This window comes from Canis aureus, chromosome 20 (assembly GCF_053574225.1).
Source record: "Canis aureus isolate CA01 chromosome 20, VMU_Caureus_v.1.0, whole genome shotgun sequence".
NCBI classification, from domain to species: domain Eukaryota; kingdom Metazoa; phylum Chordata; class Mammalia; order Carnivora; family Canidae; genus Canis; species Canis aureus.
Genome location: NC_135630.1, coordinates 57,383,475 through 57,409,225, shown reverse-complemented (window position 1 = coordinate 57,409,225; position 25,751 = coordinate 57,383,475). Strand labels below are relative to the sequence as shown.

Genomic DNA, 25,751 nt, shown 5'->3' with positions numbered 1-25,751 from the left:
CCACAAACAAAATACCCAGATACATTCACTGGTGAATCTACCAAACTTTAATGAAGAAAGAATACAAATTCCACACATGCCCTTCTAGAAAAATTAAAAAGAATAATGTAATAATAATACTTTCAACTCACTCTGTGAAACCTCATTCTGATACCAAAAGCAGAAAAGACGTTACAAGAAAACTGCAAACCACTATCTCTTATGAATAGATGCAAAAATTCTAAACAAAATTTTTGCAAACTGAATTTAATATAGAAGATAACATATAATCCCATAGGTTTTATTGCAGGAATGCAAGGTTGGTATAAAGTCATCAGAAAAATAAAAATGATATAATTTACTATATTAGGAGACTTTTTTTAAGATTCTATTTATTTATTCATGAGAGAGAGAGAGAGAGAGAGAGAGAGAGGCAGACACATAGAGGGAGAAGCAGGCTCCCTGCAGGGAGCCCAATGTGGGACTCAATCCGGGGACCCCGGGGTCACGCCCTGAGCCAATGGCAGACGCCCAACCACTGAGCCACCCAGGTGCCCCTATTAGGAGACTTTAAAAGTAAAACCATATGATTATCTCAAGAGACAGAAAAATCACTTGACAAAATACAACATCTCTTCCTGATAAAAGAAAATAAAAAAGCACCCAGCATACTAGTAACAGAAGGAACTTCCTGAATCTAATAGGATATCCATAAGACACCTACAGTTAAAATCACACTCAACAGAAGACTGCATACCTTCCTCAAGTACCAGGATGTCTCCTCTCACCTCTTCTATTCCACTCTACAGAAGCATCTAGTCAGTAGAGTAAGTCAATCTATGGAATAAAAGGCATCCAGACAGAAGTAAAAATACCTTAATGGAGGATATCATGACGATACATGTAGAAAATTTAAGAAAATTCTCAATAAAACTACTAATAATTGACCTTAGTAAGGTTGCAGGATACCATCTCAATATTAAAAAAATGTATTTTTACATATCAGGAGCAAATAGTGATTTTTTTTCTTTTTGCAAATAGTGATTTAAAAAATATCTTAAATCATTTATATTATCATTAAAAACAATAACCACTGAAGGATAAACCTGACAAAAATGGGAAGGAACTCTTTACTGAAAACATTACTGAAACAGAGAAAAGAAAACCTGAATAGAGAGTTACAGCCTTATTCACAGATTGGAAGGGAGATATTGTTAAGATGGCAGTTCTCCCTTAATCAGTCTAAAGATTTAACACTATCCAACCAAAATCGCAAGAGGCTTTTTAGAGAAGGTGACAGGCCAATTCTAAAATTCATTTGAAAAAAGCAAAAAACCCAGAGAAACAGAAACTATTATTTAATTTCAAGATTTATTACACAGTTGAAGTAATCAAGTCAGGATAGGCACACAGGTCAACGAGACAGAACAGAGCTCAGGAATAGACATGTTAACTTGATGGGATGAGCACTGGGTGCTATTCTGTATGTTGGTAAATTGAACACCAATAAAAAATAAATTTATTAAAAAATAAATAAATAAAAATAAATAAAAAGGAATAGGCATGTTAATAAACATATAAACAACTGATTTTTTAACAGGTACGTAATGGCCATTCAATGGAGGAAAAAAATACCTTTTAGCAAACAGTGCTGGACAACTGGATGTATATTTGCAAAAAGTTTAAATTTGATCCATACTTGGCTCCAACTGAAAAAAAAATTAAATCCACACAGATCACAGACCCAAATGTACAATTTGAAATTTTCAAACTGCTAGAAAAAAATGGAGGAGAAAATATTTGTGGCTTCAGGTTGGGTGAAGATTTCTTAGATGTGACACCCAAAGCAAGGTCTGCAAATGAAAAACAAACAACAAACAAAAAAATATATATCAATAAATTTGATTTCATCAAAATTTAAAATTTCAGTTCTTTGAAAGGCACTGTCAGAATAAAAAGACAAGCCACAGAAGGCAGAAGGCATTTCCCCACAGACTAGGAGAAAATATTTGCAAAGCATATACCTGATAAAAGATTTGCATTCAGAAATATATAAGGATAAACAAGTGAATAATGAGAAAACCACCCCATTTTGTAAATGGACACATCCAAGATATACAAATGGTAAATAGCATGTAAAGGATGTGCAACACCATTACTCAAGAAATATTAACACCACAAAGAAGTAAAAGAGGCTTACATGCTGTCAAGTGCTGGCAAGGATTCAGTGGAACTGGAACTCACACCAGAAATGGAACCCCCATTTCGATGGCGGCATAAAATGGTATGACTCTTCCAAAAACAGTGTGGTAGTTGACAAAACCTACAACTCCTATGACCCATTCCTGAGAGAAGAGAACATACACACCCATACAAAGACTTCTACGTAAATGCTCATAGTAGCTTGTACTAGCCCAATGCTGCCAACAGTCCAAGTGTCTGTCCATCGACAGGTGAATGGATGAACAGATTGTGGCGTGACCACACAATGGGATGCCCACTCACCAGTAAAACAAATGGACTAACGATGCGCACGATGTGTATGAATCTCAAAATAATTACGCTGAAAGCAGCCAGACAAAAATGAATATACACCGTACCCTTAAAACTCTAGAAAACGCAAGCCAACTTAGAGTGACGGAAGACATTTCCCCACCAGGAGAAGGGGGTCAGGAGGTTGGGATTACCAAAAAAAAAGAAAAAAAAAACATACACAAGAAAGCATTTAGGCGTGACGAATGTGTTCACTGTCTTGGCTACGGTGATATTCTCAGATATATACATGTCAAGATTTAGCAAATTACACTTTAAATACGTGCAGTTTATTGTAGGTCCGTTTTATCTCAAAAAAGCTGCTTAAAAAAAAAAAAAAAAAAGATGAGATTGCCTATTTGAGGTTGCCCTTTTGCCAACCTAAGTTTTGGCCTCCTTGCAGAAACTTTCCCGAAGAGCATTTAGGAACAGACTGACATTGTTAAGCTTAATGCCCTGTGAAATAGTCTCAACTAATTGTCTCAAAGGCCTGTGGCAGCAGTTTTCTGAGCTCATATCAGATGACACTTTTTTCCTTTCTGTAAACATCAGCTCACGTCGCCACTGGATACCCACCGGCCATGCCTTTACCGCAGGAACCCGCCGGACTCGCAGCGCCGCGGAGCCCTTCACCGAGGAGGCTGCGACAACAGCGGCCGATTCTGGGGGTCACGCCTGCTCACGGTCACTTGTGCGGGGACTTGTGCAGGGAGGTGGCAGGTGGGGGCATCGGTGGTTTGGGGGGTTCCACACGCTCGTGTGTGAGAAAGAGAAAGCGGAGGAGCAGAGGGACGTGTGAAGACGACCTCGGCCAAGTGCCACCAGCCGTGCTCCTCTTCAGGAACTTTCTGCCCTTAATCCAGCCCTTTCCTCCCTACAGATAACCTGGGGCACCCATTGCTTGGCGTCCCCGTCACCGCGATCTCGCCTAGTCTCCCAGGCCCGGCCGCAGGAACACGAGCAGCCCAGACTCTCAGGTTTCCTTTGCAGGCCGGGCACACGCGTGCACACACGCGCAGAAGCACACGTGCACACGGCACAGCCGAAGCCCAGGTCCCTCCCACAGAAGTGCTAATGCTTCAGCCTCCTCTTAGCACAAGTCGCCAGAAACCCGCCTCACTGCGAGGCCCTGTGTTTCTCACGCTCGGATAATCCCTCCTGCATTTGCCCTTTTCCCACTGACGTCCTGCGGCCCAGGTGCAGTCCGGCCCGCTGCCGAGGTGGCTTGGACGACGCGGAGAGGAGCTTCCCCGCAGAGAAGGTCACTGTGAACACAGGCTCCGCCCGCGCACACAGGGGCCTGCGGGGGCTGCTCCGGCCCACAGTGGCCGCCCCGACTATCGAGGAGGGCCGGGGGTGCTGCAGGTGCGCCCCGGGACCCCCTCGAGCCACGGGGCCTCCCGCCTGACTCCTGAGCTCCCGAGGCCACGGCAGATCCAGAGGGGCCACGGTAGTCCGGCTGGTCCCAGGCCCCGGGAGCAGGTGTTCGGGCCCCGGGCCCCATCGTACAGACACATCAGGAACAGGTGCCACCATGGGAGAGGCGCCCCAGGAGCGCACCCAGCGTGGGGGTCCCCACCCGGGGTCCACGCGAGCCGTGAGCCAGGCCTCTCTGTCCAGGCCAGCGTCACCGCCTGGCACCACAGCGAGGGTTGGCGTGTGGCCTGCTGAGCCCCGTGGCCCGGTGCCCTCGTGCGATGAACAACGGGCACAACTACACCCGGTGGCCCGCCAGGTATTCCCTGAGCCTCGGCATCTGCAGCAGTCGCTGGCTCAGCCCTGCTCGCCCTGTCCCCGTCACCCGCCACATCCAGGCTGCCTGAGGCCGGAGCGCAGCCCCAGGGGGTGGCCCGCTCCCTCGTGCTGCTGCGGGAAGCCGGGCCGGCGGCCGGGTTTGGAGGCGCGCGGCTCGGGCCCACGTAGCACCGACCAACAGCGGGCCCGGAGCGACTACTGAAGCTGCCGAACGGACTACAGGAGAGTCCCTGGTTTAAGTAGACGTGTTCCGTCTGAGGACACCGCTCTGTCCTGCCAGATGAGCGCCCTGACAAGGGTTGTTTGGCGCATCAGGAGTGTGGGGTAAAACTGTCACAAGGAGGGGGCAGCAGGAGGGATCCGGGTTAGTGTGAGCCCAGATGGAAAGCATATTTTTATTTGTCTTGCTTTTTACGCTCCACATTCTGGGGAACTCACAGCCTAGCCCATATAGTCGTTTTGAAAGGAGGATTCTAAATTGTTATTAGGTTCAACGATGGATTCATTTAGCCTTACAACAAGCTTACGTGAAGCTCCCATTTTTTTTTTTTTAATTTTCCTTCATTTATGATAGTCACAGAGAGAGAGAGAGAGGCAGAGACACAGGCAGAGGGAGAAGCAGGCTCCATGCACCGGGAGCCCAACGTGGGATTCGATCCCGGGTCTCCAGGATCGCGCCCCGGGCCAAAGGCAGGCGCCAAACCACTGCGCCACCCAGGGATCCCTGAAGCTCCCATTTTAAAGACCCAGCTAATAAAACAGATTACGTTCATACGGCCCCGTGGGAGAGGGTATGAGGAGCAACTAAACTCACCGAGAAGAGGATAAATGAGCTGGTTAGCTCTAGTGGAAGCTAAGGGTCCCTTCTAAGGGTCCTCTAGTCCCATTCAGGGCCCTGCTGTCCACTGGTGACAGGGCGAGCGAGCCTGGGGTAGAAAGCAAGGGTTCCTTACGCCCAATCCCTTGCAGACCACCCTTCTGTCTCAAGACCTGCCCTCTTTCCACTAAGGCCAAAGGACTTCAACCTGAACCCTGCTTTTAAAAAGACTCCCAGAGCTAATTTTCAAGGCAAATTTCTAGAGAAATCAGCAGAGAAAATAACCCTTAAAAAAAAAAAAAGATTTTGTTCATTTATTCATGAGAGACACAAAGAGAGAGGCAGAGACATAAGAAGAGGGAGGAGAAGCAGGCTCCATGCAGGGAGCCCGTTGCGGGGCTTGATCCCAGGACTCCGGGATCACACCCTGAGCCAAAGGCAGACACTCAACTGCTGAGCCACCCAGGGATCCCAGAAATAATCCTTCTAAACTGGAAGTGGCTCCTGTCATCAGCTCATGTGTCAACAACAACTGATTAGCAGGACTGTGTGGAGCGTGGAGTTGAGAAGCCTTCTGGGGACTCGCCTGGGCCCAAAGGAAAGGACCATAACTCTATTAAAATATGGTGTGATCCGGTTTAGACTATCACATGCTCTGCCCCATACCCCATCCCTTCCCAGCAACCCCTAACAATCTTTTCCTAACAGGAAATAAGCCGGTGTAAATGGTTCTCTTTACAAAATGACGTGAAATTCCTCATACTGAACATGATGAGGACAGACCACGCATCGGAACAACAGCCCTGGGACAACGGAGGGACCACTCCCATTGAGAACAGCTCTATGTGGCCCGCACGAATCGAGGAAGCCACTTCTGACCAAAGGCCCTGGCCGCTTAGTAAATACCACGCTACTGTGCCAACAAGCTTGCAAGTGCTCTGACTTCGACTGGGTCGTCAGGTGGGCCCTACCCTGAGGGCTAGCCCTCTTTCCCATCTTTTGGAAAACAAGGTTTTAAATGTCCCTGGGTGGAACACTGTATTCCTGAAGGTGAGCCACTCCAAAGAGAGGAATTCAATCCTAGGTTAGACATGGCTCCTGGGGCCACACACAAAGCTTTGGGGATCTCTGGGAAGCCTCAGGTGGGCATGGCTGCATCCTGGTTACCAGGACTCACTTCATCATTCAGAGGTATTGGTATTCGACAGTCTTGGAGTTCCAGACTCAGGGTGGGGTGTGGTGAAGGACGAGGACCTTGGGACATGCCTTACCTCTTCCTGGCACTGGCGCGATCCTCCCGAGAGTCTCCGGGCAGTTCAGAGACCCACTCTGATCTCTAAAGAACTAGATGTTAACGAAGGGCTTCTGTACGCTCTGAAGGGCCTTTGCTTGCCTCCCCTCGTCCAATGGAGACCAAGAATGAAGCTTCTTTATAGATTTCACTAAAGTACAGACAGCACGCCTTCAGAATCTCAGCTCCGGACCAGTTGTATGTAGAGGATATTAACAGTCATTGGACATCAGGAAACCTTACTTAGGCAGTTGTTCTGGCAGCTGGGCAGGAATTCAGGAGGCATCCTTAACCACTGATCATCGCTGTGACAGTTCAATATGCGGGAAAGGCACGAGAGCCTTGTAAAAGTGCAGGATGTAGCAGTGCGTCAAAGTCCCGTCATCTCACATTTGTCTTAAGCTATCCATTGTTGAAGCAGTGGGACTTTAAAAAATCTATAGACCTATACCTATCCATATTTATCTACATATATCTCTACATCTACGTCTCTAGAATGGATATGTCAAAGTTCCAATGTACTCAAGAAGCAAATAAGCTTAACTTACAGAATCCACGCAAGAAGAAATCCAACCCCTTTTTCACCGCCCTTGGGCATGTCCTACACAACTCACGCAGGGAAAATGGGTTTTGACAACATGGATCCAAGTCAGTTGGGGAACATAAAAATTAGGGTAAGCTCCAAAGATGTAAGTCTCAGGAATTTACAATAAAATTCAGAAGAGCTATCAATGTTGATAACACTCACAATGGAAATAATCCAGAAAGAGCGCTGGGGCCGGGTCTCATCACTCCTAGGATTCGCCGCCACTCTACGTTCACACCCTCAAAAAAGCCAACAAAGGGCAAAGTTATAACAAGGAAGCAATTACTCACAATTTTTATTTGCAAGTTCTGTAAAAGATACTGCCTCGAAGTCATAAAAAGAAAAAAAGTATTCGACTCGACAATTTTTAAAAATTATACTCCCTTCTATTTCCTCATTAAATAACTCTTGTGTCTGTGCGCTGAAAATCATGTAGGATACGTGACGGAATGACCAAATAGCCCAAGAAAGTGCTGATGCTTAGACATAAGCAGACTTGTATTTCTCACTGATGAATCAACAGCCACAGACTTCCCCTCAAGTCCGTAAAGCAACCTAATTTAGGAGGCTTGTTTTATTGCCTGCTCTAACTTGTATAAATCTCTGATGAGATCTAGTCCAAAACCCCGGCCTTCTTCCTTTGACAATTACTCCCGGTTCTCTCTGTGCCCTTCTGGAAGAAGATACAAGGATTCTCGGACAGATCAACACATAACAACAAGCCCACCGGCTGCCCAGCCAAGACTGTCAGGGGCCTGGCACTGCCCAGGGGAGGTGCTGCAAGCTGGCTGGCCAGTTCAGCAAATTAACAGCCGGTGCAAATCCAACGGCCATTGCCTTTTATGGGGAAAGGAAAAACCACTGAGTTCCTTTTCCCAGTTACTGGGAGTTTCACATCAACAATGAATAATGTTTCACTCATTGTTTCTCTGAAATTCAGGTGTAACTGGGTGTCCTATATTTTATCTGGCAACGCTTTTCCCCCACCCTGTGGGTGTCTAGGTCTGGTGTGCAGAAAAGGAGATTTCTAATACCCGCTGATGCTGCAACTTTTGCAAATGTAAGGTTGAAGAGTGCCCGGATCTAGACCACGTCCTCGAAGGCTTCACCCTTGAAAGAGTCTCGAAGAGGATTCGGTCTGCCCTTCTAGCGGGAGAGGTTCTCTCTTGGGGGCAGGTGGTCGGGGAGTAGGAAGACAAAGGTGCACGGTGCCTGCCACCAGAGCAGCACGCCTCCAAGCCTGTCAGGCTGTGCTTCTGGGGTAATGCTCAGCTCCCATGGCCCTCCAGAGACCGCGATAACAACCATTACGTGTTGCTATTTTTGAGCACCTGTTTACTAATTGCCAGAAACTGAAATTGGCAAGCATGTTTGGTTGGCTCCCTCTGAGGACAGAGATGTAGCTCCATTTTTGAGAACTGGCTCAAAAAAAAAAAAAAAAAAAAACCTATGAAAACCAGAGTTTTAAAGGTTCTATTCCAACTTAAAAAAAAAAAAAATCCTTCCTTCGGGTCAAAAGAAAGCAGCTGATCTTTTAATCTTTGGTCACAAAACATTCCATTCATTCCCTTTTCCCCTTGATGGAAACTTTACCTACCTCCACTAATGAATAACTCGGCAGCAACTCACTGTCTTTTCCCACCTGCATAAAGTTTAGAAAAAAACAAAAACAAAAACAACAAAAAAATCAACCACCCAGAGATGGCTGAGAGGTTTAATTATTGCCTGGAAAGCAACACCTTTTCACAGCATTTTTAAGACTAATTTTCATAATTACTTACTGATTGAAACTGGGACTTGCAACAGTGTAAACTCATTTCCATATTAATATTCAGTAATGATTAACGTAGCTCAGGACCCAAGTTCAAGATCTGAAAGCATAGACTAAGTGGAAATAAAGAAATTTAACCCATAGGGTAAATCTGTCACCTGCTCCTCAAATGGTTTTCCCTTCATTAACTGGCTTCCAATAAACTTGCATTTGCTCTGTGATGACTCACCACGAGGGAATTCAGGCAGGAACACAAGACCTGGGCAAACTTGTTGACTCACTACTCCCCATTTTTCTCTCTCCACCATCCCTCCCCTGCTTATGTGTGTTTCTGCATATTCCTTCCTCCCTGCACATCTCCCCATCCCCATTCAGCTGTCTGTCCCTCTGGTGTCCTTTTTACTGATCTATCCATCACTTTCTCACCCTCTCGCTGTCACACTGGCCCTTCCTCCCTCCTAGTTCCTTGACACCTCTTACTTGGTCTTGTGCCTTCTTGCAGGGCCCATTCATGATTTTTCTCTCAGTCCAAGTCCAAGATCTTCAACATCAAACAGGGAACAATAATTACCCTGATTAGCTAAGAGTAAATAAGTTTTACTGTTTAGACCAAGTACATACAAATCACTTCTGTGCTTAACCAAACTCCCATTTGAGGAAGAAAAAAAAAAAAAAAAAGCCCAGCTAGACACACACATACTAATTTTCACTGTGAGAATAAAGGTGGGATCCCTGGGTGGCGCAGCAGTTTGGCGCCTGCCTTTGGCCCAGGGCGCGATCCTGGAGACCCGGGATCGAATCCCACGTCGGGCTCCCGGTGCATGGAGCCTGCTTCTCCCTCTGCCTGTGTCTCTGCCTCTCTCTCTCTCTCTGTGTGTGTGACTATCATAAATAAATAAAAATTAAAAAAAAAAGAATGAAAGGTCTTTAACTGTTTATCTGGGAGCATGCTATCACATGGGACTGCACGCCATCCTCTTGAGAAAGGTCCTTTCAACTTTTGACTTTGTCTTAGTCCATCAGCTATGGTGTCCATGCTGCCCTCTTCTAAACCAGAATTTCTTGAACACTGAAAGCCCCACAAGCCAAAACAAGGACATATTCATTAATGATTTTTCTTTTGAGAGCTATTTTTGGAGTTGCTATTTGATTCACGCACATCCTCCTTAAATGTCCTTTGGCAAGTGGCTAAGCAATGCCAAGCAAAGGAAGCAACGACACAGTGCTGGTTTCCCCCTCATTACAATGAACAAGTTAGACCCACCTACTGACAAGGATCAGACGTGAAAATCTAGGGATTGCAAATGGTGCTCATGTTCTTGTTGTCCATAAATGTCACTTCGTTTAAACTAAGCTCAGAGTAAAATCTAATTTTATTCATTCTTCTTTCCAAAGAAGAATCCATCTGAGAGTTAATGAATGCTTTCAAGAACTCCAGTCTTATAGGAAATGCATAATTACTCTCTTGCTCCAATAGCTACCACATCCAGAACTTAATGCCCAAGTGGTTAACCCCAGAGTAGCAGTCTCCTCTAACTATTCATTTCCAACTGCCTGGGGTTCAGGAGGTATTTTTCAAACAATCCTTTGGATATTTGGTTCAGCAAATCTAATTATGACCTTTACATGTAAAGCCTGTCCTCAAGATTATATCATGTCCCTGGCATCCTAGAAGTTACAAAGCTTTATTCTATTTGTGCTTAAGGGAGCCCGAGTCCAATCATTCCTATGTCCGAAGGTCATTCACATTTAGTGAAATTACATTCTGGCATTAAAATCCTCACAGTGGGATCCCTGGGTGGTGCAGCGGTTTGGCGCCTGCCTTTGGCCCAGGGCGCGATCCTGGAGACCCGGGATCGAATCCCACGTCGGGCTCCCAGTGCATGGAGCCTGCTTCTCCCTCTGCCTATGTCTCTGCCTCTCTCTCTCTCTGTGTGACTATCATAAATAAATAAAAATTTAAAAAAAATAAAAATAAAAAAAAAAAATAAAATCCTCACAGTGAACATTTAAAAAGGAAGGGAAAAAATAGAGTCTTACTCTACATACTATTTACGTATATTCATTCACACACAGGAACCAAAAATAATTAGAACAGGACCAAAAATTAAGTAGGTAGTTATTTTCTTATTTGCTGGGAGAAGTCTCCTCATTCATTATACATGTCCATCTTACCCATTTATTGCTTCACCACGTTATATCAACTCCACAATACCAAAGTCATATTCCATTGGAATAGATCAGGTTCAAAAAAAAAAAAAAAAAAGTCAAGAAAATTCTTGGTCCATTATAATTAGAAGGACAAAGTTGATGCAAAGGAGTCTCAAAGTGATTGATAAGAATCACAGATGAAGCAGAAAATGTATCCCCAAACCAGTGGCGCTGGGAGTAAGTGGGGAAAAAAATAATTTAAAGCGACCACCATAAATCAGGGAAAATCAGATTACTTCTTTAGCTCTTGTGGGTGAATAAGGTGCAGATTCTTAATATACGCAAGGAATGTTAAAGCAAAGTCTTGAGGAAAGAGAAAAATCACCAACCGTGAGGGCCGTAGGTAACAAAGAAAGTGTGACGTTAGAATACACACGTGGAAAGAATAAAGACATCTAGCTCATGTCTAGGTAATGAGCAGTGAGCCATGTGCAGCTCAAAATGTCAAATCCAGGGAAAATGCTTAACCTTGATCTTTAAAGAGGTGGCCTGTAAGCACTCGGAGAAAAAGTAGAGATCATCAGAAACCACCAGAGATTTTCCCAGAACAATAGGCAGTATATTACCTCTATTTCCTTCTCGAACAGTTTCCAGCCTCACTCACAGAAAGCTGAGAGGGTACCTTGACAGTCTATCGTGAGATCCCATTAGACCAGGCTTATTCCTGTCCCAGGCCTCAGCACCAACAGACCTCACTTCCAGTTTGTTCCGGTCATCGGGCCTCCTCCCTGTTTCGGGTTAGTTGCATCTGGACCAATACGACCACATCAAACACCTGCTGCTGGAGTCCGAGGTCAGCTCCTGTGACCTCCTTGCATCCTGGACTACTTTGATCTCTGCCAGAATGTAAATTCCCATCTCTGCATTTCCAAACTGTTCTCCACCCTTGCTTTCTTTGGCAGCTATTGTCCTCAAAGCTTTCCACTGTACATTCTGGCAGCCCTGGCCCCACGTAGAATAGCCCTTCCGCATCCATAAACGCTTTTCAAAACACTGTTTCCACCTTCTGACTTAAATTGAAATCTGGCTTCCTCCGAGCTGTTGCCTCTTCCCTTTCTGATGCCTGTTCTGCTCTACCCCCTGCCCCCAGTCCTGAGCTATGTGAAGGATTCATTTGACTGTGAGGGACAGAACCTCAGAACCCCAAGATAGCAATGGCTTTAGGAGATAAGACATCGTCTTTCTCGCTCACGTAGAAACTAACTAGGGGTGGGCCTCATGAGGGCAGGAGGAGCCAAGGTTATTTCTTAGCTCATTGCTCTACCGCCCTCAGCACGATCTTCTACCTCATGGTACAGGAGGGCTGTCATTTCGTAAGAGCACAAGCACACCAAAGTTAGCCAGAAGGGAGGGGACTTCTTTCCTCTCTAAGGAAGCTCTGGGTCCAGTGTAAGCCCATGGCCACTTACACGCTACTGGTCAGAACTCATCACGTGGCCTTACCTACGTACCAGGTAGGCTGGGAAATGCAGTCTTACCCTGGGCAGCCGTGTACTAGCTAAAAATTATGATCATATGGTCAAGGAAGAACAGATATGGGGCATCGACTCACAGTATCTGCTTCACATGAATCCCACATTCCAAGGCTGCTTCCAGAACTGCACACCTGTCTTGGTTTGTAAAGATTGCCTAGTCACTTCCGCATTTTCAGGGACACCTGGTTCATGGTCTTCACAACATCCCGAGTCCCGCCGTCATCTGAGAGGACTTTCATGCACGCAGACAGCCTAACAACACCTCAGCTTCACAATTATTTGACTTCAATACCAACATTTTCACCTTCCCCTCAGTTCTGCTATCCCTTCTCCTATCCATCTCCTTTGACATCTTAAACTCAAACCCCCACACCAATCCCAACCTCCAGTCCTTCCAGCTTTCTTACTTTCCTACACTATCATAAATTAAAACGGCTAGTCCCCGAAAGCTTCATTTTTTTTCTAGTCTGTCGGGCTTTCTATCAATCTCTCTCTCTCCTTCCAGTTCTTCTTCCCTCCTTGGCTCTCTTAACCAATCTGGATACCACTATTGCTCCCATCAACTATCACCCTACCTTCCCAGCAAATCGTCATCCTGGATCAATTGTTGCCAAACCAGTGGTCCTCAAAATTGGATTAAAGTTGTCACATAATCTTAAAACTGTCCTTTTATGCTACTTTTTCCTGTATTAGTTTACAACCTACATCTCCTCTAGGTTTTTATTGCAGAAGTGGCATAATAGGGGATTCACAGGAGTCACTAGTAAGTGTTGATTGGTTTACGGGTAGACTGATAGAAAGATGACTTGATGACAAGAAAAATATAAACTGGACTATAGTATACTTAGGTAGGTTCGTCCCTATGTGAAACAAAAAATGCCAATTATAATGAATACAAGCCCAAGGGAAGCTCATGAAAAGTGTAGCTCAAGACTTTATCTTTGGACTTGGCCTGCTAACAATATTGATGAGGATGTAGTTGGTATGATTATTAAAAATACCAAAAACTTGAAACCAAAGACTGAGGAAATGTAATATGCCTGAAACAAGATCCAAAGACTTTCCATAGGCTAGAATGATGGTCAAAATCTATCTATCATAGATGGACAGATGTACATGCAGTCTTTTCAATCACTTATTCATTTACTCATTTATTCATAGGACAAAGCACTTCATTTCATTTAGGTCCTTCACCTAGATCTGAAACCCCAACTTCACCAGATGTGGAGGTATAATGGAATAAACAAGATTTGTATAAATGAAAAAATATGAAAAAAATATGTATAAGACTTTATGTTATTGCAAACCTCAGTTTGTGTGAAGTTTTCCCAAAATTACTTCATTCTACTTTTTAGACATAAGGCATCAAGAACGGAGTCCCAGTTTACTCTGTGTGCCATCACACTTCAAGCACTGTGTCTAATGCACAACTTCCAGATATTTTCAGGATAATTTTGACCAATCAGAATAAATCCAAAGTGACCTCACAAAACTCATGGGAAAGGAACACATTACCACTTATCTGTCCCCATGCTTAGCACACTGATGTTGCTGAATGCTATGGTCTTATAGCCTGTGGGTTTCAAAAAGATCTATGCCTGCCATATAACAGGCACTTAGTAGAAATTAGTTAACTAATTACATGAATAAAAAAATTCTTAGAGTTTTTGTATTAAGTTTTAAATATTTAACATGCCTTCACTTGCCTTATATATAACCAATATCATTGGGCCTCCTGAGTTGTCTCCCCTAACAGATAACCTTTTTAAGAAAAAAGGTATGCCTGCAAAATAAAGGATTTTTATAGCAGGACTGTGTATTTAAGTCTTATATGCAGACTTTTGTTATGTCTGATTTAATAAGAACAATCTTGCACAAAGAAGCTAAGACTGCTGGCAATATTGATAAAGATCATTTCCATTCCTAACATTCTGGGAATACCTCTGACCTCTAGCTCGAGCCAAAACAAAACAACCCTAAAATGGAAAGAAGTGATCCAGAAAGAGGATTTAGTCATTAATATGACTTAATAGTGCACAATTTCATTTTACCATGTAGGTCATTAGGACTCAGTGGTCAGTTGGAAATCGAACCACTGTCAGAAGGTCAGTCCATTTGCTGAAAAGCGTATATAATTGCATGTGAGTCTGTTATAGTAATGCCTTAGGTTAAGCTTAAATCCTTCAAAGGGTAGACTAATGTATCTCTGAAATAGAAAGTCTTTTTTCAGGATACATCTGTTATCATTAATTCAACATCCTGTGTGGACTCAAAATCCTCACCACAGAGACAATGGGAATATATGCAAAGAGTACCAAAAATTCCCTGACCCCTCCAATATACAAATCAAGGCAGAGGATGCCGGGGTGGTTCAGTTGGTTAAGCATCTGCCTTTGGCCCAGGTCATGATCCCGGGATCCTGGGATCAAGTCCTCACATTGGGCTCCTTGCTCAACAGCGAGCCTGCTTCTCCCTCTGCCTGCCACTCCCCGCTGCTTGTGTGCTTGGTCTCTGACAGGCAAATAAATAAAATCTTAAAAAAAAAAAAAAAGGCAGAGTCACAGATTTTAGGTTCCCAGAGTATGTTGTCTCCATTCCCATCACACACCATTGGGCACAGTTTGTAGAGGAAGAAAGCATAGAACGGGAGCACAAAGGGCCAAGATCTCTATCACAGCTATGGAAAGTAAATGAGTTGGCTGCAGCGGCTGTGTTCCAAACATCCTCCTCCAGCTTCTGCACAATTAAGCCATTTTGATTTTTTTTTTAAACAGATCTTTTATTGCTTTTTTATTGAACGACTTAAATATTTTGAAGTGCATATTAGAAGTCCTCCTACAAGCTACAGGATGGGCAAGACTGCACAGCAACAATTAAAACTAACAAACAAAAAACAGGGGTTAATAGACAAAAGGTGTTAAAACTCACTTCCCCTACTTGTCCACAGTGATAGTTTCCTTACATTTTCAAGCACATCCACTGATATATAATATATCCAAACCATAAATACATGTCGTGTGGGTGATCAAACCAGGAAAAATTTTATCAGATTTAAGTATTTTAATTATCTTACAGAATTGTTTGTTCCTATCAAGTGTAAAAATGTATGAAGAAAACCTTGCTGGATCAAAGACTTAGAAGACTGGGGAATGCATGTAGGCATGCCACCAATCTTCCCTCTGGAACCAGAATGGACACAGCCAATCCCAGCAGTTCCCTTGGCACCCAGAAACCACCTCACCATCCCAAGCCAGCATGATAATCAGCCCCTTTCAATCTGAACTAAAATATATTAAGCAACTCTGAGTCGAATTTATAATAGATTTATATGCAACTCAAGGTGAATTAATTGCCTAAAATGTTCTCTATCCACGTTTGTTATACTACAGGCCAAGTAACCATCTCAATATTTAAAAAAAATAACATTCACAAAATCTCGGACGTGCACACAGATGCACTTACGACATGCCAAGCAAAGCGTGTGTTGTATCTTTCGATGCTCACTATGTCAGGTACTATTATTATCACCATTTGGGGGGCGGGGCACAGGAAGCAGCCTTTGCGAGACTAAATACCTCCTCTAAAGACACCCAGGAAGCATGTGGCAGTTCTGTTCAGTTCCCGGTCCTAAAAAACTGTTCTCTTAGTGACCACACTGTATCATCTCCCCTTTTCTTCTCAAAAGGAGCAAATCGTCTATTTGATGCAACTATTTACCTTCGAGAGAACTTCACACCTTTTGTCCTAGTGTCTTGGCCCTGATAAAGTGAAGAAGTACTATGAAATCTCAACTATCATGTCAACTCCACAGCACTTTAAGCCTCACACATGGTCCTACCCCTAAACAGTGTTCAATTTGAGTCTTATTATTGTATGTACTATCCAAAATGGAACACTGTTTAGAAGAATTCCCTTACTTAGAAGATACACTTTTGGGAGGGATGTCTGGGGTAGAGTTGCACATAAGGATCATGTTCTTAGACTGTTAAGAATATGGGTACCATCCACGAAGAAGCAGGACACAAGGCAATGTGGCTGGCATTTCCTCTTGGACATTAAGGATTTTTCTAAGCAACCAATGGACCAAAGAAGAAATTATCAAACCAAAATAACAACGCACTCGGGGCACCTGGGTGGCTCAGTCAGTTGAGTATCCAACTCCTGATTTCGGCTCAGGTCATGATTTCAGGGTTGTGGGATCAGGACCCAAGTTAGGCTCCATACTCAGTGCAGAGTCTGCTTCAGATCCTCCCACTTCTTCTCCCTCTGCCCCTGCCCCTGCTCATGCTATAAATAACAAATAAAACTTTTAAAATATATATAAACAAATTTTTAGAAAGACAATATGCTCACATAATTAAATGTTAAAACTGAAAGATCAACTTTAGACAAAAGAACATTTATTATACTAACGTATCTATTCATATTTTACTCCCTCTGCCAGAGTAACCATATTGTGGGATAATATAATCCAGCCAACAGTGAACACAGACCACTAGTAATTAGAAAAAATGTTTCCAAATAACCTCAGTCCTAAGCACTTCAAAGAAAAACCTCCAAAGAGTTACATGCTTAGTCTGGTTTCCAGAGGTCTTGGAAGGTTGGAGAAGCAATGCACCATCGCAGAGAAGCATGAATCCACAGAAACGTAACAATTTCAAAAGGTAGAGAGTAGGGGTGTGGAGGCAAGGAGTCATCCACCCTGTGTTCCAATGAAGGCCAAACATGAAGGTAAGAGGGCCCGGGGACCAAAGCACTGAGTAACTTACCTACACACAGCGACTTAGGATACGTGAGAGGACGGTCGCCGCCTCAAGATGATACAGAACTGCAAGTCCTGTCAACAGTACAGTAGGTCTCAAATTCTATTTGCTTGAGACTCTCCTGATGCACGGGTTTAAAATGCGGATTCCTGGGTCCTACTTCCACAGACACTCATTCAGTACATACGGGGTGTAGCAGCCACCAATGCAAATTTTCTAAAAACACCCCATGTGATTCTGACGCAGGTGGTACCGGATTGAGAGGCTACAGAATCTTCTTTGAGCACTAGGTCCCAATTCTGACAGCTGCTACCAAGTAACTCTGAATATCGGTCGCTGGGTGAGCAAGACCCCGAGCCAGGCTCTCCACAGGCCTGAGGGACTTACACAATGCACACCCACATGCACGCACACACGCACACTCACATGCACATACGGTCCACTTGTCAAGAACACTGTGTATCTTAGCAACTGTTGTCTCCTTTCCTTATACACCTAAAATTGAATATAGAGTCACAGAGAAGAAAAGGAAAGCATCAGCTAGGTAGTCTTTCTCACTAAACTCGATTATTTTAGATGACGCCTTAACTGTCCTTTTGTTCTTATTTCCGGTAATTTTTGTTGTCACTGAAGGGAGAGAAAAAGGTAAGTTGCACATCAGAATAGCATTCGGGAAGTTTGCTCTCAAGAGTCTAAGTTGTCAACGTATTTATCATTTTTGATATTCAAGTCCAACACTACGATATGTTTCTAGATCTCCTATCATGTGATATAAAAGTCATGTGCATATTCATATATCGAAGTCTGAACCTCAGGATGGGATTATATCCAGAAATAGGACTTTTAAAGAGATAAGTCAAAACAGGCCTTCATCCCACATAACTGGTGTCCTTCTAAGAGGAGGAGATTTGGACAGAGCCCAAGGGAAGAGGACGTGAAGACCGAAGGCGGCCCTCTACACACCAAGGACAGAGGCCCCAGAGGAAGCCAACCCCGTTGACACTTTCATCTCAGACTTGGTCTCCAGAACTGTGAGAAAATAATTTGTTCACCCAGTACCAGTCTAGGGCACTTTGTTTCGGCAGCCTTAGAAAACTACTGCATTACCCCATATAAAAAGCAAGGCAATCCTTTTTTTACTTACTACCTTAAGACAATGTACCATGTCCTAGTTCTGAAAGGAGGCCAGTCTTTAAGTAGGCTCCACGCTCAGCATGGAACCCAATGCAGGGCTTGACCTCACACCCTCAAGATCAAGACCTGAGCTGAGATCAAGAGGCAGAGGGTGAACTGATTGAGCCACCCAGGCGCCCCAGGAGGCCGCTCTTATTCAGAACAGACACTCTGGAGTAAGACCGAAAAAAGGAAGGAGAGAATGAAGCCCCAGATTTTAAACTTACCAATCTGTGATACCTTGAAGCCCATGACACCTCTACCACTCATCTCCTGAGGCCCTTTTCCCCTCCCGGGCCTGGAGGAACAGAGTGCGAAGAGCGGAGGAGAGGCTGCCAAGAAAGCCCACTATTCACAATCCCCAAAGCAACTGGTTTCTCCCTGCTTTTATCAGGCAGGGAGCGAGGAGGCTCCTTTCCATTTTGTAGATGTAGCTGCCTTTGGCTTTATTGTTATTAAATGTATGAGAATATGGGTAGGTGGTTTTACATGGGGTAGTGTTTATGTGTATGGGGGGTGGGGAAGTAGATTCTGGAAACATTTCATTTTGGAAGGAAAAAAAATGGGCTGCATTCCACTCTGGTTGAAACACTTCAGCTAAGGTGCATCCATGCATTGAAAAAGCCCAGAGACCGCACCTGAAAAGAGCTTCCTGGCAATGTCCTCGATTTTGACGGAGTTGTCTTTAATGGACCTTTTTCCGGCTGCCTGCATTAACCAAGAGGCGCAGAGAGCCTAATTTCCTCCTACGGGGCATCCCAGTCCACACTGATGATAAGCCTTCTGAACAGAGCTACCTTCCTGTCCTCTCCCACGGGCCTCTCATCATTCTTCTTCCATATCCGTGACCAGAAAAAAATTGGAGAAAGGATCACGCTTCAAATCATAAAAAAGACTTACATCACCTTCCCATAGAAGTTACCAGATGCAACCCTCACTCACCTCTTTGATTTGGCAATTCTCAGCTTCAAAGCTCTTAGGTTCTACAATACCGCCCTGAACAAAGCTGCTCCTTAAAGAGAACTAACGCCCTCCCCCAACACATACACCCCATTGCTGGAACATTCGGAATACTTTTGAACATACCAATTTTTAAGCCAGTTGCCTATAGTTAACAGACGACTTTAAAGTTTGTTTCAACATGACGGACATCCGGAGCATCAGAAAGAACAATGGCCATAATTGCTTAGAACATATTAGATATATAAAAATCACACATCTATAGTGAAACTCACAAAAAAAGGGTGAGAGAGGAAAATTCTTTAAAGAATGCCAACAGCTCAAGGGAGAAGCACTGAAAGGATTACAAAATCTCCATTTTGCAACTCCAACATAATAGCTTGAGGCAGGGATCAAAGGAAGCTCAAAACTTGGTTGAAAAGTTGTTAGGAAACAAGACGTTTGCACTTTGCCAAAAACCACCCCGCAAACTCTTACTAATTGCAAAGGAAAAATGTACTTTTACAGTAGAAAACTCTGGCAGTTCCACATCAGTAATATTGAGACAGCAGGACATCCTGCAGCAGGAAATTCACAGCATCAGCCCTGACATGGTTTGGGCAAAAATGTTTGCTAAGGCCTAAATGTCCATGTCCCCTAAAATGCATATGTTGGAATCTTTACTCTGAAGGTGTTAGTTATTAGGACGCAGAGACTTTGGGATATGATTGGGTCACGAGGGTGGAGCTAATCCCATGAATGAATCAGTGCCTTGTCCTACAAGGAGAAGTCTTCAAGCCAGAAGAGGACCTTCGCCCAAGCATGTTGGCACCCTGACCCTGGACTTCCAGCCTCCAGACCCATGAGAAATAAATTCTCGTTTATAAGCCACCCAGGCTATGGAATTTTTGTTTCAACAGGCTGAATGGACCAATATTTAACCTGAATGCATTCCCATTTCTAGACCTAACTTCCAGTTTAAAGGAAATAGGGAAGATAGACTATGTATATAACACATGAGGAAACCGTCAAGAAACCCATCATTTGGGATCCCTGGGTGGCGCAGTGGTTTAGCGCCTGCCTTTGGCCCAGGGCGCGATCCTGGAGACCTGGGATCGAATCCCACGTCAGGCTCCCGGTTCATGGAGCCTGCTTCTCCCTCTGCCTGTGTCTCTGCCTCTCTCTCTCTCTCTCTCTCTCTGTGACTATCATAAATAAATAAAAATTAAAAAAAAAAAAAAAAAAAAGAAACCCATCATTTATGTAGGGCATACTCCAAGACAACTAGCCTAGACTCCCCCAAAAAGTTATAGAAGGTTGTGTACAGGATGTTCTAAGAGAGACTAAGGAGAGACATAAATGCAATGAGTGAAGCCTGATTCAATCCTAATGTCAAAAACAAAACAAAAACACCTTTAAGACATTTTTGAATAAGCAGGGAAATTTGAAATACATAATAAAACGAACACTATTAATCAGCTTAGGTACAATATTATATTCTGGTAATGAAGGGAAAAGATCTTTATTCTTAGAAGATGATTTCTGAAATATTTAGGGGTGAAGTGCTCAGATGTCTGAAATTTGAGAGACACAAGAGCAGATACAGCAAAATGCTGCTGCTGGTGTGACGGAGTGGCATGAATGCAGGAAGCTATCTCCTTTTGTCCTGACTGCTCTGCCCTGATGTCCCACTGTGCCACTTTATTCCCATTCAAGGATATTCCATCCAGGGTCTCCAGACTCCAGCCTGGAGATAGATAATGAGGCCAGTGCAGACACCCCTGACAGCAGGAGCATCTCCTCCATGTGCTGGCATCGGGTTTCCTTTATGGAGGCACACCCAGGTGCACCCAGGCAAGCAGCGAGAAAGCTGTTCCACACCCTGGATTCCTTATTTCCTACAGGCAATGAGGTAGAAAGGGAGGCCTGAATTATGGCTTACCCAGCCGGGTTCGGCTGACCAGCTTTTCCAGCTGCCTAACCACATGGTAATTATTAACCACACAATGGAGTCCAGCCCGCCCAGGTATTCTGCTGGCACATGGAAAATCCCAAATTTTTATTTCCAATAAGACCATAATCACAGGTCTTGAGTTCTTACTATGTGCCAGACCCCACTCTAGGGGCCTTACGTGTACCAGGAGGTATGGATTTCCAGCTGCGGTCAATCATTAAGTACTACAATCACCTAGTGACTGAAACACTCGTTGTAATCAAAGGCTAAAAAGTAATTTGTGATATTATTCACATTCAGAAGGCTGAGTCAGTCATCTTTCCTTGGAAAACTGGTGATTGGTAGTAGGGGCAGAAGGAGGTTCACCATTTCTCGCCCAGACACCATTACTGCAATTCACCCCTCAGATTCTTGCAGGTCTAGGCATCCATAATCACTTATCAGAAAGCATGGACCACAATTAAAATCCCAGCTTGCTTCCTGAGTTCTACCACGGCAGAGAGCTAGGACCTCAGACCCAGCTGTTCCTCCTGGCCATCGCTAATTGGCCGCTTGCCTCTGCTCACAGCTCTTCGCACACTAGCGGTAGGAGATTCCAAAGACTAGGACAGAGGTTTCCCTCCTCAAAGCTCCTGCAGATAGTTACCAAGAGGGTAAAGTTAAACTTCAAATATCCCACGGGGCTAGAATAAAGAGGAAAAAAAGACCCTGGAACACCAAGGGAGCGAGGCAGGTGTTTGAATCTTGGAGGGCAGCAGCCGAACTACATGCACGTGTACCAAGGAAGGGTGACAAACCTTTCAGCGGTGACCGCAGCACTCACGTACCTGGTAACTACAGAGAAGACAGTGGCTTCTTACTAATAGGAAGGCTACCCTGGAATAAATATCACAGCGATTGGAACTGAAGAGTAGAATGCGCCACCCCAAAATAGGACCACAAAAAGTTGTTTTTGGAAAGAGGACTGGTGAGTAGGAAGGGGAACAATGGGCAGGTGTCGTCTCTGGGTGACAGTTACACCGGTATGCTCAGTGTGTGAAAATTCGCTGAACCCCACTCTTCTCCATACACTTTCCCTTTTGCAGGTTGTACTCCAAAAAAAGTTGAATTAAAAATATGAAGACATAACTGAGTGATGGGCATTAAGGGGGGCACATGATGTGATGAGCACTGCGTGTTATACTATATATTGGCAAACTGAATTTAAATTAAAAAAATATGAAGACGAAACCACAAGGCAGGATCACCTCACACTTGTTTTAAAAAAGGCTATTATAAAAAAGACAAGGAATAACAAGTGCTGGCAAGGATGTGGAGACAAGGGAACCCTTGTGCAGTCTTGGGAGTATAAACTGAGGTGGCCACTATGGAAAACAGTAGAGAGGTTCCTCAAAATATTAAAAGTGGAACTACTCTACAACCCCATGCTTCCACTGCTGAGTATTTGTCCAAAGAAGATGAAAACACAAACTCAAAAAGATACGTACCTCCCATGCTCTTGCAGGATTATTTACAATGGCCAAGACAGGAAAACGACCTACGTGTCTATCAATGGGTAAATGGATGGAGAAAATGTGGTATATATTTTTGTATATGACAACATTATTTAGCCACAAAAATAAAAAAAAAATGAAATCGTGCCATTTGCAACAACACGGATTGACCTTGAGGGCATTATGCTAAGTGAAATAAGTCAAACAGAGAAAGGCAAATATCATAGGGTTTCATTTATGTGTGGAATTTAAAAACAAACAGACAAGCCCATGGATCCAGAGAACAGATTTGTGGTGCTCAGAAGCAGGGGTGAGTGGTGGGGGAAATGAGTGAAGGAAGCCAAAAGGTACCAACATCTGATTATAATACACACGAGTCATGGGGACGTACTACGCAGTGTGATGACTATTAACTTAAAAAGTTTCGATCACCACAAAATTCCCTAACTATGCAGAGTAAATATCGGCTGGGCTTGTGATCCTTTCACAACGTGTACAAATATCAAAGTATGTTGTACAGCTAAAACCAATGTAATATTGTAGGTCAAGGAGATCTCTAAAAAATGCAAAAAAAAAATAAAGACAACTGAATGCCCCCTCCACCACGCGATGGGACTTCCGCAACACGCCCGGAGACGGTGGGGACGTCAGGCCGTCCGCTTCATGCAAGTGAGAGCTGGAGGCTGCCAAGAGCCAACATCCAAGTGCGTGTAGGTGAGGTCAGCCGTGTCCCCGCAGCGGCTGCACCAATGACTGCGGGCACCCGCAAGACGGCTGGGGGAAGGGCCGGAACTGCGAAGGCCTTTGCTCCCCTGTTCCACCTTCCCTCTGGGATCTCTACGACGACAGCTAACAAACGAGGCCCAGCGGCTCCCGCAGAGGCAGCAGGGTCCTCACCTGCTTACCGGGGGGCCAGGACCCCCCTCAGCGTGGCAGCAGCTGACCTCGGGGAGGGACCAGAGGTTCCTGACGTCCTGACATGAAAACATCCAGACTCGGTCAAGACCCTTCCGATGCGAACTTCAGTCCGGTCTCTCTCAACAGGGTCCCGGCCAGACAGCAAATGCATGTGTCCCAGGTTGGCACTGCTCCGACCGGAGAAGGACACCGACTCTTAAAAAGCAAGGAAGCCGGAGGACTCGCAGGAAGTCGCACAGCCTGTCCCTCAGGCCTCCCAAGCCCAGCTGACCCTCCTGCCTCCTGATCGGGGCTGAACGGAGTCTGCACCCCTCCCTCCCCAAAACTCATGTGCTGCGGTCCTAGCACCTAGGATGTGACCCTATTGGGAAATGGAGGCGCGCAGGGGTGACTAGTTAAGACGAAGCCCTTCTGGAGGACGGTGGGCCCTAAGCCAACACGACTGGCATCCTTATGGAAAAGGAGAGTCTGGGGCCGGGCACACGTGTGCACACACACACACACACACACACAGAAGACAGCGTGAAGCCTGGAATTACACTGCCCAGGAAGGACCAGGAGCTGGGAAGGGACCCGGACCCGGCCCTCCTCGGGGCCTTCCACGGCACAGCGGCCTGCTGCCACCTCCATCTCCCACCTGCAGCCTCCCTACTGGGGGTGGACGCATCTCCGTGGTTTAAGCCACTCAGTTGTGTCAGCCTGGTAGGACGGCCCTCGCCAACGAATCTGTCTCCACAGCCCGGGCCCGGCGACGTGGTCCACAGGGCAGCGCTAGCTTGATCTTGCAGATAAAGAAACAAGTACAGAGACGTAATGCAGGTGGCATTAGGACACAAAGCCCTCACTAACCAAGGTAAGAATTCAGAAATCAAGAAAGAAAGAAAAAAAAAAAAAAAAAAACGTCGGCTGTGAAAAGTCATGAGAAGTAAAAGCATGAAAGAAATGACCGACTCTCCTTCCCTGGAAGCCTGTTAACTCCTCCGAGAAGGCTCAGGATGGTTCCGTCGAAGGAGAAAGGTGGCTGCACCGCGTCCCCAAAGGTGCGTCCTTCTCCTACAAATCTCAGCCCGCTCCGGCACACCCGGCCCCCAGACTCGTAATTCCCACCGTAGAAATGAATTACTCTTCAAAGACCTAAGTCCGCTAAAAAGAACGTAGCTACTGCAAATGAGGCAAGAACAAGAGAATATGAATAGAAATGGCATTTTAATAAGTCGTAAGACTTTAGGGGCGGCTAAGAGTTAAGGCTCACTTCTGATCTTTAATATGGAATTAATCTACGGGGTCTTCCAAAAACATCCGTCTAGCAAAGGCCTTGCACGATGTCATCCGTTTCAAGTGCAGCCACAGAAGATAAAAATGAACCCCTAAAAGCAGTCAGAGTTCAGGTGGGTTTTATGAATTCATCTCTGGTGTGTGCCAGCTATGGCTGAAGTCCAAATTACAGCAAACAATACGTATCTTAAATTTCATACGAGCTAGAATATGGTTAGAGTTAAATTTCATGAAATGGAAATCTACTCATGGAAGAATTATTGAGCAGTAAGTGTTGGACACCAGGGACGCCTGGGGGGCTCAGGGGGTGAGCGTCTGCCTTTGGCTCAGGTCGTGACCCCAGGGTCCTGGGATCGAGTCCCGCATCGGGCTCCCTGCAGGGAGCCTGCCTCTCCCTCTGCCTCTCTCTCTCTGTGTCTCACAAATAAATTAATAAAATCTTTTTTTTTAAAGAAAAAAGTTCTGGACACCAGCTCACATGCTGAAAATCAGACCCAGGGGTGAATAAAGTAGAACCCAGCCTTGCCCTCACAGGGCTTAGAACAGAGCTCACAGGCATCCCACACGCTGGCAGTATTTCCCGATCTTTAAAAGGCGAGAATTTAGTGACAACTATCTTAGAAATTTCTATTTGTTCTTCTGAATGTTAATGCTAGTCAACTCCCCGGACTATCCTTGAAATGAGTACCAAAGGCTGGGCTCCAGGCCCCTGTCGGGTATAACCTATAGAGTGTGGTCCTTAGGGTGTGCGTGTGCGCCAACCTTGGAAGCAGGCCAACCTGTGCTGGAGAAGACCGGGGTCACGGATTTAATCCCCCC

At 44.8% G+C, this 25,751-nt stretch overlaps 1 protein-coding gene across 13 annotated transcripts in view; it reads right to left on the bottom strand.

Annotated features, from left to right (window-relative positions):
* The window catches only part of LYPD6B (LY6/PLAUR domain containing 6B), a 166,972-nt gene that overhangs the window by 108,401 nt on the left and 32,820 nt on the right, over positions 1 to 25,751 (bottom strand). The window contains exon 1 of one of the 13 annotated variants that reach the window (XM_077861657.1): positions 11,509 to 11,625. The exons of 11 other annotated variants lie outside the window; for them this stretch is intronic. The gene's annotated coding sequence lies outside the window, so the exon portion shown is untranslated. Of the gene's footprint in view, positions 1 to 729; positions 794 to 11,508; positions 11,626 to 25,751 lie in introns of those variants that run through there. One more of the 13 variants, XM_077861660.1, reaches the window with a different exon arrangement.